The sequence below is a fragment of the Cydia splendana genome, chromosome 3 (genome assembly GCF_910591565.1).
Source record: "Cydia splendana chromosome 3, ilCydSple1.2, whole genome shotgun sequence".
Classification (NCBI taxonomy): Eukaryota; Metazoa; Arthropoda; class Insecta; order Lepidoptera; family Tortricidae; genus Cydia; species Cydia splendana.
In genome coordinates this window covers 4,561,177-4,580,755 of record NC_085962.1, presented here as the reverse complement: position 1 = coordinate 4,580,755, position 19,579 = coordinate 4,561,177, and positions in this window count along the sequence as shown.

Below are 19,579 nucleotides of genomic sequence, written 5' to 3'. Positions count from 1 at the left end.
AACCCAAGTAACAGTTTAGCAACGTTTTAGCTTATTATTGGTGTAAATTGCGTTTTGACGTGTAATTAACTTGTCTAGTAACGTAATTAGGAATAGATGTAGTCACAATAGCAGTAGAATGTTGCCGCGGTTGCTAGGTAGCGGCCTAGCGGCCCCTTTCTACTCGAGGCTCGACGTAATGATGTGACGATCGAGTGACTTGTTCCACTCGAGACTTGAAAGTCGTGGCTTAAGGTACGGTTGTAGTGTTGTGAATAACGCTCATTTCGAGGCTTAAAGACTCGAACTCTTAAGACTCTCGAGGCTTAACGCATCAAAGGCGGCAAAGACGATTTCTTACATCCATAGGCGTAAAATAAATAAATACAATATAGTCGAGTCTTCAAGACTTACGAGTCTTGAGGGTCGAGTCTTTAAGCCTAAAAATAAGCGTTATTCACAACACTGTACGGTTGGGATTCCGACTGCACTTGCGTTACTGCTGCAATATTGCACTGCTGTTGTGAATGTCAAAAATCTGGGCAATAACATCGATTTAGACATTCGCGGCAGCAATATAGTCGGCAGTAATGTCGCGACGCAATACCGCAGCAGTAATGTAACAGGCTGCATTGCTGATTTGCTGCCGCAAATGTCAGTTGTCATTTCATCGAGAATATCGGCGGTCTTTTCCACATTGACCTTATGATTGAAATGTTTTGTAGTTAAACATTTGTTTCTTGCTGACACTGATTTTTAATTATATTAATTTTAAAATAACTTGTACACATGTGCAATCAAACAACATCTAGCTACCAGTAAATCAGATATGGCTAACCCTATAGTTACACAGTTCATTCTTCTTCAACAGCGTCTGTACTTAACAAATGCCGCTCGCTGTCACTGTTACTTCCACATGCATTGGGTCATTATAAACGGTCTGTAGTTGCGTGCTGTTACAGGCATACATTACAATGATTAGCTTTGTAAGTATGTATCATTAACTCATTTAATAATTGTGTTGAAGTGAAACGATTCGAGTCATAAGGATTCTTATAATTTTATGATCAAGTCTTAACACTACACAAAACTGAATGTGGTAAATGATGGTATATTTTTTACAAAACATAGTCCACATTTTTGGACGTAAAATTCATATTAATTATATTATGCCTTCAAAATAATTCTTATGACCGTTAAATATTAATGTACACAGATAAAAAGTAATACTCAATTCGGTACATGTTATTTGTAATATCATTATTGATAATAACTCGTATCGACGAGTTTTATCCCACCTACTGACAATTTATAGAATTATGACACAGTCACTCAACACGACGCCACGACACTCGACACTCGATACTCGAGACTCCGCTCGAGTCTATTGATTCCCGTCCCTAGCTCGTCTTTGTTTCAGCACCAGTTATGGTAATGGCGCCGTTGACAACAGGATAACTTGGTTAATAAGCGCAGGAGTTGATTCTAACAAACCTTACATACTAAGGCCGTCCGCTAGCTGGCGCGGCACGAAGCAAAAAAAAGCGGCCAAGTGCGAGTCAGACTCGCCCATGAAGGGTTCCGTAGCAGTAGCAGCAAGTAACATAATAAAAATGCGGTTTACGATTTATGACGTATAAAAAAAAACTACTTACTAGATCTCGTTCAAACCAATTTTCGGTGGAAATGTGCATGGTAATGTACATCATATATTTTTTTAGTTTTATCATTCTCTTATTTTAGAAGTTACATGCGGGGGACACATTTTACCACTTTGGAAGTGTCTCTCGCGCAAACTATTCAGTTAAGAAAAAAAATATGTTAGAAACCTCAATATCATTTTTGAAGACCTATCCCCCATAGATACCCCACACGTATGGGCTTGATGAAAAAAAAAATTTGAGTTTCAGTTCTAAGTACCTATGGGGAACCACCAAAATTTTTTGTTTTTTTTTTCTATTTTTGTGTGAAAATCTTAATGCGGTTCACAGAATACATCTACTTACCAAGTTTCAACAGTATAGTTCTTATAGTTTCGGAAAAAAGTGGCTGTGACATACGGACGGACAGACAGACAGACAGACATGACGAATCCATAAGGGTTCCGTTTTCTGCCATTTGGCTACGGAACCCTAAAAAGTAGTACCTATGAGCAACGCTAACTAGCGCGAACGCGTGCGACGGATTTAACCGTGCGTGCGCCCGCATCGTGCACCCGTGCGGCCTTAGTGCTGAGTGACTACCGCGAACCACGTTCGACGTGTTGTCTCTCTGTCACACTTGTAAATTCGTACGTAAGTGTGACAGGGAGGCAATACGTCGAACATAGTTCGCGGTAGGCCCTCTGGGCCTTAGTAGCCATAATGAAAATCGTTTACCTTACTATTAAACGCCCAATCAAAGAGTAAAAATGTATCAGTATGACAATAGAAGTGTATGCGACTGCTACTTTATGAACGGCATTATAATACATGTGTGGTTTATGCATGAAAGGCATTATAATATAAGTGTGGTCGAAACAAGCTAAAATCGACACTTAAGGATGACACGCTAGACCGAGCCGGGCCCGGGTAAAGGCGTCCGACGTGTCATTTTCTATGACGGCTGATCGGTGATCACGTGGTGCTTTCCATAGAAAACGAAGCGCCAGGAAGCTCCGGCCCGGCCCGGTCTAGCGTGAGTCAACCTTTATATTGTCAAGTTTTCGGACTGTGAAAGTAAGTAAACCAATTTAATGACTCCCATGTTGAGGTTAAAGTAATAATGATGTATCATACGTCTAAAATCGGTTAAGGCATTCAGAAGTTAAGGTGGAACAAAGAAACTCACATACATACAAACATGAACGCTGAAAACAATACACTCTTTTTGTTTGGGCAGTCGTGTAAAAATACCAACAATTGATCCCTGCGGCTCGCCGCCGGGGTCGTACATGGAAAGTTAATTTGCTAACGAGCTATTTTTAACTGTGCGTGCTGAAACCCGGGCACAATTTTCACGAAATAATGTGGGAGTTACCTAACTAGAGTTTCGTATAATTTACAACCCTATTCGTTGGATTCGGATTGCGATAATTAAAACTTAAAACATTGACGGAGGGATAAATAAATCCACTATCTTTCATTCGTTCCATCTACACGCATTATGATAAAAAGCAGTTCCAGAATGCTCCAAACATGAAGCAAAATCTTATACCTTTAAATGAGCAATTCTTGTATATATATTTATTTATATATACAGGGTGGAAAGGCACGACGATCCTTCCCGGAAGTATTAGGTCGTTTAAGTGATACAGAGACTATTGGTAATGGTAAGAATCGTTAATTGAGTAAAAAATAAAAATTGCAAAAATACTACTTTTTAACTGTGGTGATAACCCTATAGCATGTGCACATGACGGCTAGATTAAGGATCTCCGTCGGGAAAGCTCGGGACTTTAAGCCCCTGCTACACGGCAGCCGACAAGCCTACTAACCGTCTGACCTTGGTCTGTCCTTGGTGTGTGGGTCCGTCTGAGTTGTCTGGCTAGACGGTGGCAAACCACAGTGTGTTCAGAACTCGCGGACGGACAACACGTATTGCAAGCGCACAAAATGGCCCCTAACCTTTCAGAAAGTTGGCGTGGCATTAGTACCTACTCAGTGGCGTATGGCCCTAAGGGCGGCGTATGCCACCCCTGGCGGATTGCATTTTGTTTTTCTTCCTTCACTTCTGGGGCGGCAAAACTTATTGGCCGGGGCGCCAAATTTCATATTAACCTACCTACTCATACTAGTGCAATGACAAAAAAATAAGTTTTTGGCAAAAAAATCATATTTGGTACAAGCTTTTATTGCTGACTGTACTTTTCTTTCCAGAGGCATCTAATACTCGTCGAGACAATTCTAAAAACCCCAAACACAATTAGGTCGCGTTGTTCTATCACAGGGTTCCTATGGCCACCTCCTGTCTCCATCATCAGATCAGCTCTATGGTACCATAATAATGCATTGTCACCCGACTTATATATGTATGCAAATTTTCAGCTCCATCGGAAACTAGAAAGTGGGTCTAATTTGACTTGAAAATTTGACCCGTAAAAACATGTTTACATACTTACATTAGGTATATTGCAAGTTAATAAAAAGTTTGTAAAAAAAGAAAAGGGTATATGAATGAAACGCTTGCTCAAAAAACGGTATTTGTTGAGTCATTTCAACTTAATGAATTCGCTGGACTACGCTACGGGGACATACATAACTTTCTGAGAATGAAGAGGAAAGTATTTGATGAATTATTAGAAATGCTACTGAGTACCCATGGCATGGCTATTAACCACACGAGCGCACACGGCGCGTCCTTCAAGCGAAATGGCCTAGTGCGGTCGGCGTCGGGCGGCTACACGGTTCCGGACCGACCGCTCAGACCGCGGTCGCTGGCGCGCGCTCGCATGCCAAGGGCGTCCGGAGGTCAAACGAAATTTTGTTGGTAACAACTGTCTACACGGTCCGGGACAGACCAAGGCCACGCGGTTTGGGGGCTTGTCGGCTGCCGTGTAGCAGAGGCTTTACACTTTTTTCCGATCGTTGACAAACATCAAACATCATCAAACATCAACATTTATTAAGCAAATAGGCCACAAGGGCACTTTTACACGTCATCATTGAATTTACATAATTACAAGCAAAAATAATAACATCAACAATTTTATAAAATAAAACTAACAATTCAATCTAACGTATTACAATTACTAAGAGATGTATATGGTCTCTTAATGTCTGACAGTATCGCAATGATGTATGAATGACGCATAAATGTCAAATAAATCAAATGCATGCAAAAATATTACAAACAATTTTATTACTTTCTTAGATAATTACTTTTTTCCAATATTTAATACTATCTTCTTTTCACATACGGTGTTCAAATGTACCTCCGTGTATTACAACGCCGCCGCAGCCCGTACCCGAGTATGTCGATGCACATGCGATATAGTGTATGCTCTTCGTCATTTATCCTCCGCAGAAAGCACCAATTAGCCTTTGTCTCATTTCGTCCGCAGTTTCACATTCCGTTTGGTTTGGTACACCATATCTTTTACACAGCCCCACAAATTTAAATAGCCACGAGCATCTAACATTTTTATTTGAAGAATATGACATTCAATAAGTATAGTTCAATGAAAATTTAATTTCAAACATCAGACGTCTTGTCTATTTCCTACCACGCAAGAAGGTTTGTTAGTTTAGTATTGAAGAAGTATTTATTCTTGATTTATTCTTAGTATTTAATTTTTGCAAGTTCATTTGGTGCAACTAACACAACCTACTTGTTATTTTAAATTATTTTAGATAGTTTCCAATTATTCGAAAATAATTTTGTGAAACGTGTTAAGAAACTAAAACCTTTTTATCAGTCAAGGAAACCAGAGATATTTATAAGACGATTGCGTACTTTTGAGTGGTTGTCAATGTCACCATTTGAACTGTCGTTGTAAACAATGTTGTGGTTAGTATTATTAATATTAAGGAATAACATAACTATTTCATTCAAGTATTGAACAAGTGGAACCACTAAGAAAGCGAAAATCCTGCAATGATTCTTACCGTGCTGTAAGCAGACCTAAAAATGGTTAGATGGCAACAAATTAGCATAATTTCCTGTCGAATACTGATTGTTTACAACTAACAGGTGACAGGGTCAATGAACTTACCATTGACCCTGTCACCTGTTAGGGTTAGAACAAAGTAGTTTTTTGCGTGGATGTTTAAAAGGTCATAATTTAGAAACGGTTGCCCATATTAACATAGTTTCTATGGAGAAAATATAGAGCTTAGGCTAAACTATCTCCCATTTCCGGAAAGGATCGTCGTGCCTTTCCACCCTGTATATATTTCGGGGATCTCGGAAACTGCTCTAACGATTTCGATGAATTTTTTGTTATATGTGGCGAAAAATCGATCTAGCTAAGTCTTATCTCTGGGAAAACGCGCATTTTTGAGTTTTTATATATTTTCCGAGCAATGCTCGGTCTCCCAGATATTAATGTCTAAACTGATAAAGAAATGGCCTTCGAAAAGTGTCGAAATCCTAGCTTTAGCAATAATTTGGTCCTTACCGCTACAAAACCTCAACTGCTCATTTCATTTTCATTTCTAAACAACTCCATAATATAGGCCTAAAGAATATATTATGGAGTTGGTTAGAATGAAAAATAACCATTTCTTTTATAATGGTCATACTTCTAGTGTATTACGAAAATAATAAACGTTTTGGTAACAAAACTGATGTATGGAGTGAGCACTCTATGCTTGCCTATTTCTTTATATGGGGAATTATCTATGAAAAGGGACCTTATTGTCGATGGCGCTTACGCCGCACAGCGTTGGGCGGCATTGTATTTATATCGGAGCATCGTTAATAATGACGTAAGCGCCATCGACAATAAGGTCCCTTTTCATAGATAACGTCACATATGGTAAAATATACACAAGGGTATTCCATCGCGCCGATGTAATCGAACATTCTTCCACATGATTTAGACATCGGAAGGAACTAAAGATAAATATTAATATATATTCATTTTATTCATAACCTTGAATCAAATGTATATGTTTTAACGTCAGACATAAAAAGGGCATGTTCAGGTTATTAATAATAACTTATCATCATGAGTACTTGGATCTCAATGGCATAATAGTTATTTGTTTTACTAGGGGGCAAAGTTGTTCTTTAACCGCTCGTGCTAATATTGATACCCGAGCATGCGAAAGATTCCAAAGTCCGAAAAATGGAATCTTGAGCGTTGCGAGGGTTTCAAAGCACGAGGGTTAAACAAAATTTGCCCCCGAGTGAAACACAAAATTTTTCACCACATCAACCCGAAGCAAATATTAAATGTAAAATATCAAACAAAATCAAACCAAATCAAGCCTTTCAGTCACGCGGGCCCCTATTTTGTACATAATTTAATTACTTATATTACCTACATTATTTAACGATATTAATTTTCATCAGATTGCAATTATTATTTGTTTGAAAAACAAGATGCGATCGGGCCTCACAAATGTCCATCGGTCATCTAAGATTTCTATAGTCTAAACTAAACCTATACTATAAGTAGTCAGAAGAGCCTCAGACTACGATAAGTTTGCACAACTTTCCTTGATAGATGCCGCAGCAATAATATCGCAACAGTAATGTCGCCTTAACATATTCACTGCTTACTCCAGTAAAGATACGCTTACGTTAAACATTAATTAGTAATAGGCAATTTTTTTTTATTCTTGTTCTTTAGATCATTTTAAGATACTTTATTTTCGAATCCAAAAAACTTTCTGTCCGGAAGTAGGTAAAAAAAAATAGTTAAAAAAAAGAGCCGTTCTTGTTTGTTAAAAATAGTAATAGTATTTTTAGTTCGTAAACGTGACGAAAATAATATTTATAATGAGTCGACAATGGAATCAGTCAAAATATTAACACGGAAAATAACTAATTCAATAAATGGCGGGGCCTCACGGATATACGTCGTAACTTGATATAAAAAAAAAGTAATAATTAGGTCTTTGATTGAATTACCATAAAACTACCTCATTAAGCTATTTATCCGAGAATCCGACATCAATATGATTTTGTAACACTTGTATATATATTTACGCCTTAAACATGCTAGAAAAAATGGTTATAGATATAATTTCTTGCAGACTTTGTTCTGATAACGTTCAAAGTGATATTCAATACATAATCACACAAAAATATGGTCAATGTAATAAATATGTGCATTTTATCAAATTCGCTAAATGAAACTACCAAATTTGAACTCTTTGCGCTAATGCTAAGGATTACATTTCCTTGCGGCGCGCGGGGACAGTTTCAATGCGGGCGGTGGCGGGAGTTCGTGCCAAGGACGCGTGGATAGTATGTAGGTAAGTATGTACTTACCTACAAGTTGCTACAAGTGACAGGCCAATTCGAACGTGCGCGGGCGTCTCGCTCGCACCAAATATTTGTGCGGCCAAGTCTGAGCAAAATGAACGCGCGCGTGAATGATAGCTGATTAAAAATAACTGATATCATATCCAATATTATTGGTTGATGTTCAAATTATATTCGTAATTATATACGTCAATTATGACCCACTACAAAAATAAAAATTGCGCATGACTATCTATCGTTCTTATTTAATTTCAGAATGGCATAGTGTGGAGTGGCATTATAAAAGGAATACTTATTATCGTAGTCATTTGACAGTTTTGGTGACACTTTCACATTCTGTCACAGCGAAGTGTGTAGGCCCACTCTTTAATTTGATATTAACGTCTATCCAACAACTTTGTCAGTAGAAAAAGGCGCGAAATTCAAATTTTCTATGAGACAATAACCCTTCGCGCCTAAGCGTCTGTAGACTTTTTTTTTCAACAAACGTATTATATTGACTATTTCGTGCTCTTTCAATTCATAGTTTACGTTCCATAATAAGTATAACATAGTAAGTTCCATAATAAGTATAACATAGTATAATAAGAGTCGACGTGAAATATATGTTTACACTTTTGCACCTTACTCCTTTGCAATAAGGCGAAAAGTACGGCTTTAAAATGACAGCGTTTTACACAAAAATAAAACGCTAATTAAATAACTTACCATATTCGGAACCTAAGAATAAATAATATTGAGAGTGGCAACACTGTCGTAGGGGGCTATTCATAAATTTAAGTCATTTCAAATTTGGGGGGGGGGGGGGGGGGGCTGGACATCGGATGATGGTAGCATGACGCAGGTGGAAACGGTGTCATTCGAAGCATGATTTTTTGATGATTTTATGGGGGGGGGGGGCGACAAAAATCGTCAAAAATAGATGACGTCATGTATGGACAGCCCCTAGGTCGTATTGTCTTTTTCTAGCATATACCTCCCTCTCTACCCCACACTCCTACCACACAGGCAGGTTGCTTTGTCAGTTATACAAGACAAATTTTCAAGTCATTGTCTCAATATTATACATATTTGCACCATGCAGGATTAAAAATTTAGGTTCCGAATAGAGATGCACCGGATATTCGGTTACTATCCGGTATCCTATCTCGCCCTTATTTTAATATCCGGACGGATACCGGATACTAAAATAAGGGTACTAAATAACTATGCTTGATATCGGAATATAATCGTACTCGATTATTATTTTAAAACAATTTAAACGTTCCATTCACTAGCTCGCGCACTAATTTCGTACCTAGTGATAGACCTATATACCGCGCGAAAGTTCATTACGAAACAGGCCAAAACTTCCACAATGCGCACCTGAAAAACCTGAATATTTCCGCCGGCCGAATATTCGGCGGCTGAATACTGAATATTCGGCCTATGGTCAGGCCGTACCTCCCGTATCCTGTATGCGGCCAAACAACTATCCGTTGCATCTGTAGTTCCGAATATGATAAGTTATTTAATTAGCGTTTTATTTTTGTGTACATACTGTCATTAAACAGCTGTACCGATATTCGGAACCTAAGAATAATATTGAAACATGTTTGTTATCGCCTGGTGGTAGGAAGACGCCAAACCAATGTGATTATACATATCCTATGATATACTTATTATGTGTATGTAATATAATTATATTATGAGTGTTTAATTAATAATGTAGTACGTACACCCTTTATTGTAACACCTGTGAGGAGAGAGATATTTAGTAAAGTATACAATTTGATAGGTACATTTTGTAAAATTAACATTTATTGTATTTATTTATTAATTCAAATAACAAATTGCACCTTACAGCTAATGCCAAAGCAGCACAATTTGGAACACATTAACAACATAAAGCATTATTAACATTATTTATAACAATACAATCTACAAACAAAAAAAACTAGTTTTTGGTGCTCAAAAAAATTGTGTTCGCGCGATCTGTGGTGTAAAACGAACTGAAAGCTGTAGACCTTATTTCAAAGATCTTAATATAATGTCATTGGCCGGTCTTTATATTTATGAAGTGTCAGTTTTTGTTAAATCAAACCCCGATTTATTCCCATTAGTATCAGAAAACTCCAGGAACAGGCGTTTCAAGTACAAAATTAACCCAGTAGCTGGCAAAACTGCGTTATTGCGAAACGGCATACTGGGTATGGCCTCTAAAGTATATAATCATTTACCAGAAGAGTTAAAAGAGTTACACCTAAATCTATTTAAAAGAAAATTAAAGGCAGAGCTAATTGAAAAAACATATTATAAAATAGAACATTTTTTTAATGATAAATTTTAATGTAATCCTATTTAAAATAATAAAATAATAATTCAATAATGTATTATAACGACATGTAAGATGGAAGTCTATTTTGTATTAACTCTCTTCCTGTTTCATATTTTTTTGACTATATAACATTATACCTAATTATTTTTATTACTTATTTAAATCAGTAATAATATGCATGCACTAGATTAAGTAGTTAACTAGGTTAAACATACTCTAATTTTCACATGCCTAACGGCCGAATGTATTAAGGTTCAGTATCATTATTGTAACATCTCATGTACCATATGTTCTTGTGAATAAATGACAATTCAATTCAATTCAATATACAGCTAAGACACATGTATTCATTATGGTATGCTACTCTTAGGCATCTCTCTTTCTAATATCCTCTTGCACTTTCACATCACTATTCCGGATCGTTTTTATTTGCTAGATAATTTAACGGACAACTATAGTACATTGTAGGAGAGGACGGAAAACCGCTAAAAGATGGACGAGTGAGTTTGAGGGCCGACACGTTGGTGGAGGCCCTCGAATAATACGACTCCATCTTTAGCGTTTCCGGCCGAGGCATTACATAGTGCTTTTCACGACTACTGCGAGGAAATAAGGAAACATTTGGATAACTATAAGTACTAGCCCGCGATTTCTCTGGTAGCAAATTACTAGCCACTGCCTGTGCTGTCTCTTGAATTTCGGTAGGCGTCAGCGTAAGAATATAATTTTCTTCACTAGAAGAACTCATTTTTATAGCGAGCGTAGATACGTGTTTCTTATATTTTATAGTACTATCCAATTCAGTGAAAATTTTCCGATCCCGCCTTTTTTCTTTTTTATCACATTTAAGAGGCGTTTTTATGTTGTTTGCTTCAAACGGACTCTAAACTTAGAAGCGTTTTTGCTAAAAAAAACCACAAACAGCTACAAAAGTAAAAAACGCCTTAAGCGTGAATCGAATGAACTGACTGAATGAATGAATAGTTTGACATTTCGTTTTTTTTTAAACAAGAAATTGGTCCTATAAATAACCTAAATTTATTTTTGAAGGAAAAAGTTGCGCCAAAAAAGACCTTTTATTGATTTTTATGTTTTAAATTATACTCATTGCTGTAGCGAACTGTCACCAATGACAGATGATGATAATGATGAAACATTGTACACTCGCGTGCAAAAGTATTGCATCACTTTGCATTTTTTCGTCCGCATCCAATATATTTGTAAACTGGTTAATTTCTCTAAATTATTTTAATGTAATCATGTTCCTTGAAGTTTTAGCTTTACGAAAAGTAAAAAAACATGGAAATCGGCCCAGTATTTTTCAAATTATCGGCATTTTCCCGATTTGTGAGCGGTTTCACGTTATCACGCGCACGAGTTGCGTTACCCTTGACCCTTATAAAACGGGGGTAGAGAAGGGGTTGTTATCAGTCACTTATCAGAAGTCGATCGTTACATATCTCCGCGTATTTTCCCGTGAAAAAGACCTGGAAAAATGGAAACCACTGAAGCTGAAGTCCGCCAAATCATCCAGCCCCTGCAAGCGGGGCGTAGCCAACGTTCAGTAGCTGCCGAGCTGAATTTAAGCCAATCTGCAGTTTGCAGAGTTTACCAGAGGTTCCAGGGGACTGGATCCTTTACTTCAAGACCAAGAAGCGGCCGCAGAGAGTGTACATCAGAGAGGGACGACCGCTTCTTTGTCACAACATCTCTCCGAGATCGACACCAGACCAGCATTGCCATCCAGCAGCGTCTGCGTGAGGTACGAGGAGTGGCTGCCAGTGAGTAGACAATAAGAAGAAGACTTAAGAAAGCGAACTTGACACCCAGGAGGCCCGCAGCGGTGCCCAGATTGCTGGCGCGACACCGTACAGCCTAAAGAGAGTTTACTGAAAATCACAAGGACTGGACCATTGAGCAATGAACCCCAGTTCTCTTCTTGAAAGAGTGCAGAATGTGTTTGAATGGATGTGACCGAAAAGGAAGAGTCTACAGAAGGCCAGAAGAACAGTTCGCTCAATGTTTCTTCTCCGAAAGGGTCGCCTATGGCGGTGGATCCGTAATGTTCTGGGGCGGCATTTCCTACGACGGGCGGACAGAACTGGTTTTCGTGCCTGGCGGGGGCCGTGACAGTGGATTGACCGCTGCCAAGTACATCACTGATATCCTGGAGGAACATGTTGTTCCTTATGCCGGTATTTTTGATGAGGGGTTCATCCTAATGCAGGATAATGTCCCGTGTCATACCGCTAGGGCCACCGCAGCCTACCTTCTCGAAGTGGGCATCGACACAATGGACTGACCAGCGATGAGCCCGGACCTTAACCCCATTGAACACGTGTGGGACTACCTAAAAAGGAGGGTTCGAAAGCGGAATCCTGCCCTGGTCAATGTTGAGGAGTTGAAGGGAGCCTTGCTGGAGGAGTGGGACGCTATTCCTCATGATCACATTAGAAAATTAATTACGTCTATGAAAAACCACTTGGTTTGTGAAAGGAGGCCTGTAGGTGGCAATACCAAGTATTAATTTAATAATAATAAACGATATTGTATTAAAAAAATGACTTTTATTCTCAAGTTTCCGGATTTATTTTTGGAGCATTATGCGACTACTTTCAGTTTTATGATTTTTTATAGTCTTCAGATTCGAAATTTCATTGAATTTACCATTTTTCTAATGCGTTACATTATAAGCTTTCAGTTGATACCAAAATTTTCAGAATCGGGTATAGAATTACAAAGATATTGGGTGCGGACGAAAAAATGCAAAGTGATGCAATACTTTTGCACGCGAGTGTAGTAGTGGTGGTTCAAGTGCTACAGCTATTGCCTACTTTCCAGCTTGGTTTTAGACCATCTATTGCCACATTTCCGAACAGTGGCGTGAAAAATTTAATTATTTATTTCACACCAGCTCGGAAAGGCTTACTTTGCACTTCAAAGACTGAGAGCAAAGTTTCATTTTATTCACAAGTGAGGCAAAGGAATCAAATGCAAATTTTGAGTTGTTTTCTTATGTTTGCTGGTAGAATTGACTTTTAAATCATAAATATTTAATAAAATTCATTTGTATTTGATTTTGTATGATATTTTTACATTTAATATTTGCTTTGGGTTGGTGTGGTGAAACATTTTGTGTTTCACTTGGGGCAAATTTTGTTTAACCCTCGTGCTTTGAAACCCTCGCAACGCTCAAGATTCCATGTTTCGAATGTTTTACTTGCTCAAGTATCAATATTAGCACGAGCGGTTAAACAACAACTTTGCCCCCTTGTAAAATAAATAACTATTTCAATATAGTCAGCTAAACTGAGGTACAAATTCAAAAACTCACCAGCAGTTTAGCTTCACGACCTTCCAGATGGAAAAACAGCATGCCAATGACTTGAAAATTTGCCTTGTATAACTGACAAAGCAACCTGCCTGTGTGGTGGGAGTGTAGGAGCGAGGGACGTATATGCTAGAAAAGGGCAATACGACCTACGATAGTGTTGCCACTCTCAATTAGAAATGCAATGGATAGTTGTTTGGTCGGATACCGGATATTCGGCCCGACCGTCGGCCAAATATTCGGTATCCGACCGCCGAATCTTCGGCCGGCGGAACAATAAAAAATCATTTATTTCAGACCTTGGTTCATACACTTACACCAAAAAACTAATTAACTACAAACTAAATTTAACAATACCTACATTTCCGTTTTTAGGTGCGCATTGTGCAGGTTTTAACCTGTTTCGTGGTGAACATTGGCGCGGACTCATTTCTATGTTCGAAATGAGTAGGTACCTACGCGTGCAAGTGAGTGGATGTTTAAATTGTTTTGAAATAATAAACGAGTAATGTACAATATGACCGTGACTGTTTCTTAAATCCAATTTGTTTACTCTGAAATCAAGCAAAGTTACTATCCGGTATCCGGCCGGGTATATTATTCTGAGGTTCCAAATATCGGTACAGTTGTTTAATTGTTGCTTAATTTGGAGATTGACCCCAATTTCATTTCTGATCAAATCGGTCGATTTGATCATCCCGTCTGGACTTCACTTAACAGCCGTAACACATTACCGCGCCGTTCAGGGTCACGGTGCGCCAAACCATAGCCTGATGTCATGTAGGTATGTATAATGTACTTAGTCCAAAATTATGTTATTTACTAATTATGTTATTTACTAATTATGTTATTTATATGCATTAAACGTTAAATCTGAACCAATTCGATTACTATTCTATAGTGAAACACATTCAGCTTGACTAGAAAAAGCGCGGCAAATTTAAAACATGTATAGCGTTAGGTTTCAATAGCGCTCAGAGACCTGACTTTTATCTCGATATCGTAATTTTCTAGCGACAAATCCATTATCTATACAAACTGTCGCAAAAATGTTATCGCTTGTATATCGTGGTACAGGATAGGATGGAGCCATAACATATACTTTACTACTTGCTTGCAAGTATCGTAATTAAACAGTGCTAAGTAGTTAAATACGCGCAATGTATTTTTATGTCATAAATAATGTATTTATTTAATGTTAATTTAGTATTAATTATAGTATGTATATTGTTTTATCCACAAATATGAATAATTGTAGTTAATTTACCAATAAAACATAATTTATACGGCCACAAATAAAATATTAAATGCTTCTAAAGTCTGTTTGGTTATTTCTACATGGAAACGAAGTCATTTCAAATTATAAAAACATTAACTGAACACCTTATTGCCGCCTGCAGTCACCGCTCGCCGCTCAGCTATCCGCTGTCGTTAATACCACGGCCTTACGTTTTATGACACTGAGTCGCGTCAGGGGAGCGACACGGTTCGGTGCGCTTGCGTTCAGTCGAGTTTTGGAATATTACTGCAAATTTTTGTTGTTTGTTAATCTGTTGGTTATTGTTGTTTGTTAATTTGTTGGTTGTGGTGTCGACTTTTATTGCCCTAGTCGCCAAATGATGTTACTAGTGAAATTTTAACCGACACCACACGGTAAAAATAAGTTTAACAATAATTACTTAATTAAAAATCGAATAAAAACGGTATTTCTAATGCATAACTTATATTTTTTGCTATTCAATTAAAGAGTACTAACAAAATCCTATCTCAATTAATTAGTGCAAATATTTTAAGGTTTGCGATTCCTGCTCGGCCTTGCGTCGCAAGGTGCCCGGTACCACTGTATTGCAGCATTAACTAGAAATGCTTACTTTGGGGAACATTAGCAACTGTCGTTTTTGATAATTACATTTTAGTGGTGAGGGGTGGTACTTAAATGACCGCTATTGAAACCTAAAGTTTAAACTTATAGGCGCGAAGATTTGATTTCCCTAAGAAAATTTTAATTTCGCGTCTTTTTCTGCTATCAAATTGGGTGTGTGTCAGTATAATAGCCCTATATAATTGGCCTATTATTGTATTAAATTTAACGCGCACGCAAAGACGGAAAGCCTGCAATTACGTAAAATTTACTTTCTTATTTACAGCACTCTTGCCCAGATTAAAGCTGATAATTAGTTCGAATCTAGTCTCCCATATTTTTTACGTTCACTGGTACATATGTTTTGACCGAGTAAATAGTAAATATACTAAATACTTTTTAAATATTCGCGCTCGGGGCGATGGAAGTTTCATCGTTCCGTCGCCCCGCTCCATGCAACGACCAATCGCGTTAGCTCGCTGGCTCGTGCGCGGCAACTTTAAAGCAACGATAATGTTTTTGATGGTTTTTTGTGTTACGAATCATATTTCAAGCCGATTTTTACAGTATTTGATGAAGGAGAACTCATAATAAAAATCCCATATGATATTGATCTATTACCATTTTTAACCAGGCAATTAATGCACAACCCCATAAAACCTCCCATACGGTATTATTTAGTGTACGATTAAATTGCAACGCTTGTACTTATTGTAATTTGGAAATAATGAGAGAAAAAATAGCCTATTACCATTTTTGAGGACGGAAATATACTGAATTTAATAATAACCGTAGGTTACTTACTTTAAATGTAGGATGCAGAATTATTTTTTGTGTGATTCATGCTTAATGTCATAAAGCAAATATTTCTCTATGAGTATAAATTTAAAAAATGTTATTAATATTTTTTACAAACTTTCTGTGATTTTTTATATTTTTACATTTTTTTTTAAATACCTAAATGTAATATATTTATTTGGATTATGTGTCGACGTAATCACTAGATTTATTATCTGTCCCATACACCGAAAATTTCAGCTATTACTAATTATTTCCATTCCGCCATACTAGCCGAGCGTACCTTTCTTGGCCTAGCTCCCGACGCACATGTGCGTCCACCGTCATACGAGTTTGTTCCTAGGCCACGCCCCCTATGGCAGTGAATGCGTTAAGAGAGACCCCACACTCTCCAGCGGCAGTAACTCTTATTATCAAAAGTTGACGTTTGGCAATTCAGTGACCGCAAAAGTTATGGCGCAGTGCAGTGCCATATGTCAAACTATAAGGGGCACGTTTTTTTCTTAGACTTTCGGTCGGATTCTAACTTTAATATACGCCAATTAATAGATCTAGAAACGATATGGATTAGATATATCAGTGTCAAATGTGACGCTTCTTCAAACAAAAACTTCACTTTTGACACTGACACATCTAATCCATATCGTTTCTAGATCTATTAATTGACGTATCTTAAATGCATAGTGTACGATGCAGCGTTACAAAAATATCTAATTTTATACATAATTAGATAAAATCTATTTATTCCTATACTATTTTATATCAATAGTAAAACCAATACGTTTTCCGATTTTTTTACTTAAATTAACGCAACATTTTAATTTATAAAAATTACATTCGTTTTAAGACGAAATATCGGAAAATTTGAAAATATCCAGAGTTTGATGATTTTTAGTATGTGATTTTGGACGTTTTTTTGGGGTTTGTAATTATTTTAAAATAGTTATTAACTTTATCATAGGTGTATCTAAAATAGTGTATCTTTCCGATGGTAGTAAGATTTTTCATTTTATTTTTTTTAGTTTGAAATTTTTATTTAAAACCATAAACATAATTAATATCAAAATTATTACAATAAAAGATTTTTCATATATCTCTTCCTGATAATTATATATTTACATAAATATGATTTAGCCTATGCAACTTCTAACACTGACTTCGCAGTGAAAATCGATGTTATATATTATTTTTAATTTTTCCCATAATCAGCAAACAATTACGTAACACATATATTAATTTCGGGCAAAAAGTAAAATTCATGCATTTAAGGGTTAAAGTTCGAATCGGGCAGAAATACCTCTCTATTACACTCAATTCTCTTTGGTAATATTTTTGAATAAGACTATAGAACCCTTCTTGTTTTTAGCAGGGTTAAAGATCTATCCTTGTACTTAATATTATCTTAAGGTAATATTTACAACATGTAGAGTCGAACAATAATATGTCATGTTCATTTTTCCATCTCATCGAGTCTACTTATAAGAGTCGGATATATTGTTTTTTTTTTTCAGTCTATACTGTTTTTTTTTGTTGAACAGACATATTAGGTAAGTATATTCTAAGTTATATAAGGTACTCGTTTTCTTGTGTTTTTAATTATTAGTAGTATCTCTGCCGATTTTTCTTAGTTGACTTTTTATTCATGATTACTATAAAATGTGGTGAATTGATACGAGTTCCTTATCTTCTACAATATCCCATCATCATCATCCTGTCCTGGCCGGTTTCGGCCACGGCGACTGGGGTTGTACTAGTTATTGAGAGCGACGATCGTGAGCTCTTAGGTGACTGACGTAGCCTATCTTTGCAGTGAATGCACGACCGCACTCACCGCAGGTCAGCACCCCTCCGACAAAATTGTAGTTGATGACCGCAGGTGGTCGGGCCTTTAACTCGTCGCGCTTTGCGTCGAGTTCCACTCGCCTCTGCTCTTCGAAGGCTTGCACTTTTGTGCTCACTGTATGCCTCCACTTCAGCCGATCTTGTGCCGAAGTCTCCCAGTGCGATGGTTCAATGTCACATCTCCGCATGTGGCGCTTCAGAACATATTTTACAATATAAGCGCAATTTCACCGTATGGCGCTGCTAGGCAGCTCGTTTTGTTCGCTGTCGTGGATATTTATAAATATTCTATCGAACGAGCGAGCGAAGCGAAGTTCTTACATTCATCTTGGAACACGCGGCTGGCTAGGGGCACGTCGGCATTTTGATGTTTTTAAACTGAACTATCAGAGAATAGTTTGTTACGCAATATCTTAAGTAAATTTGTTCTAATTTAAATGAAATTAGTTAAACGTGTAGTTGAGAGCATAATATTTTATTCATTAAATTATGAGCAGGCTCAAGCAAGGGGAAATGGAGCTAGAAGAGACTAGAAGGCCCAACACCCAACAGGTATTGCTAAGGGATCTTGTCTTGCTATTTGTATTTGTATTTGTATAGCCTCTTCTTCTGAACTTTGAACTGTTTGCTTTTGCTTGCATTGATTTTTAAATGAAGTCTCGTAGTTCAGTGTGCCTGTTGGCAAAGGCCTCCTCCAACTCTTTCCAGTATTTCCTCTGCCTGGCCAGTCTTGTCCAGAATGGACCTACAGTAGTTATTATTTCATCCTCCCATCGTTTGAGTTGTGAGCCTCTAGATGTGAGGGTCTAGACCCGTCTCTTGGGTGCCACATAAGGATTCTTTGGCTCCATTTTTCGATCTTACACCATAGGCAGGCCACACTGTAAGGTGTAAGATCGAAAATGTCTTGCTATAGGTAGGTACTATTAAATTTTTGATAAGTAGGCATTTTCTACAAACGATTGTCAGTTACATATGTGTTGCTTAACTTCAAACTCGGGTAAATCCATTCGGCCCTCTCAGCAAATATATACCCTATTGCCTTTTCTTAATACCAAAATCGCATAATCTGACAGATGGATTTACCCGAGTTTGAAGTTAAGCGACTCATATATGTACAGTCAACGGTAAAAATATGGGTGTACAAATCATTTCAAAAATATGTCCCATAACTCTTATGTCAGTGAATTAAGACCTATGGGACATATTTTTGAGTAAGTTGTCTACACCCATATTTTTACAGTTGACTGTAGGTACATACCAACATTGTGACAAAAAAATGATTTTTAAATGATGTCAGTCACGCGTGCATTTCACTCGTACTTGTCCGTACGCGTATTGGCGCGAGAGAGACGCACCGGGCGACTGATATCATTTAGATATAATTTTGATGTCACAAGGTAAGTTTAAACTGGCCCCTAGGCCCTGAACTCACTTGACCGTAAATAACAGAAACTTTATTTTTTACAGTTTCCAATATGACTCCAAATGCCCGCGACGAGGAAACTATAAAGGACGAGGCCTGCGAACTTCTGAT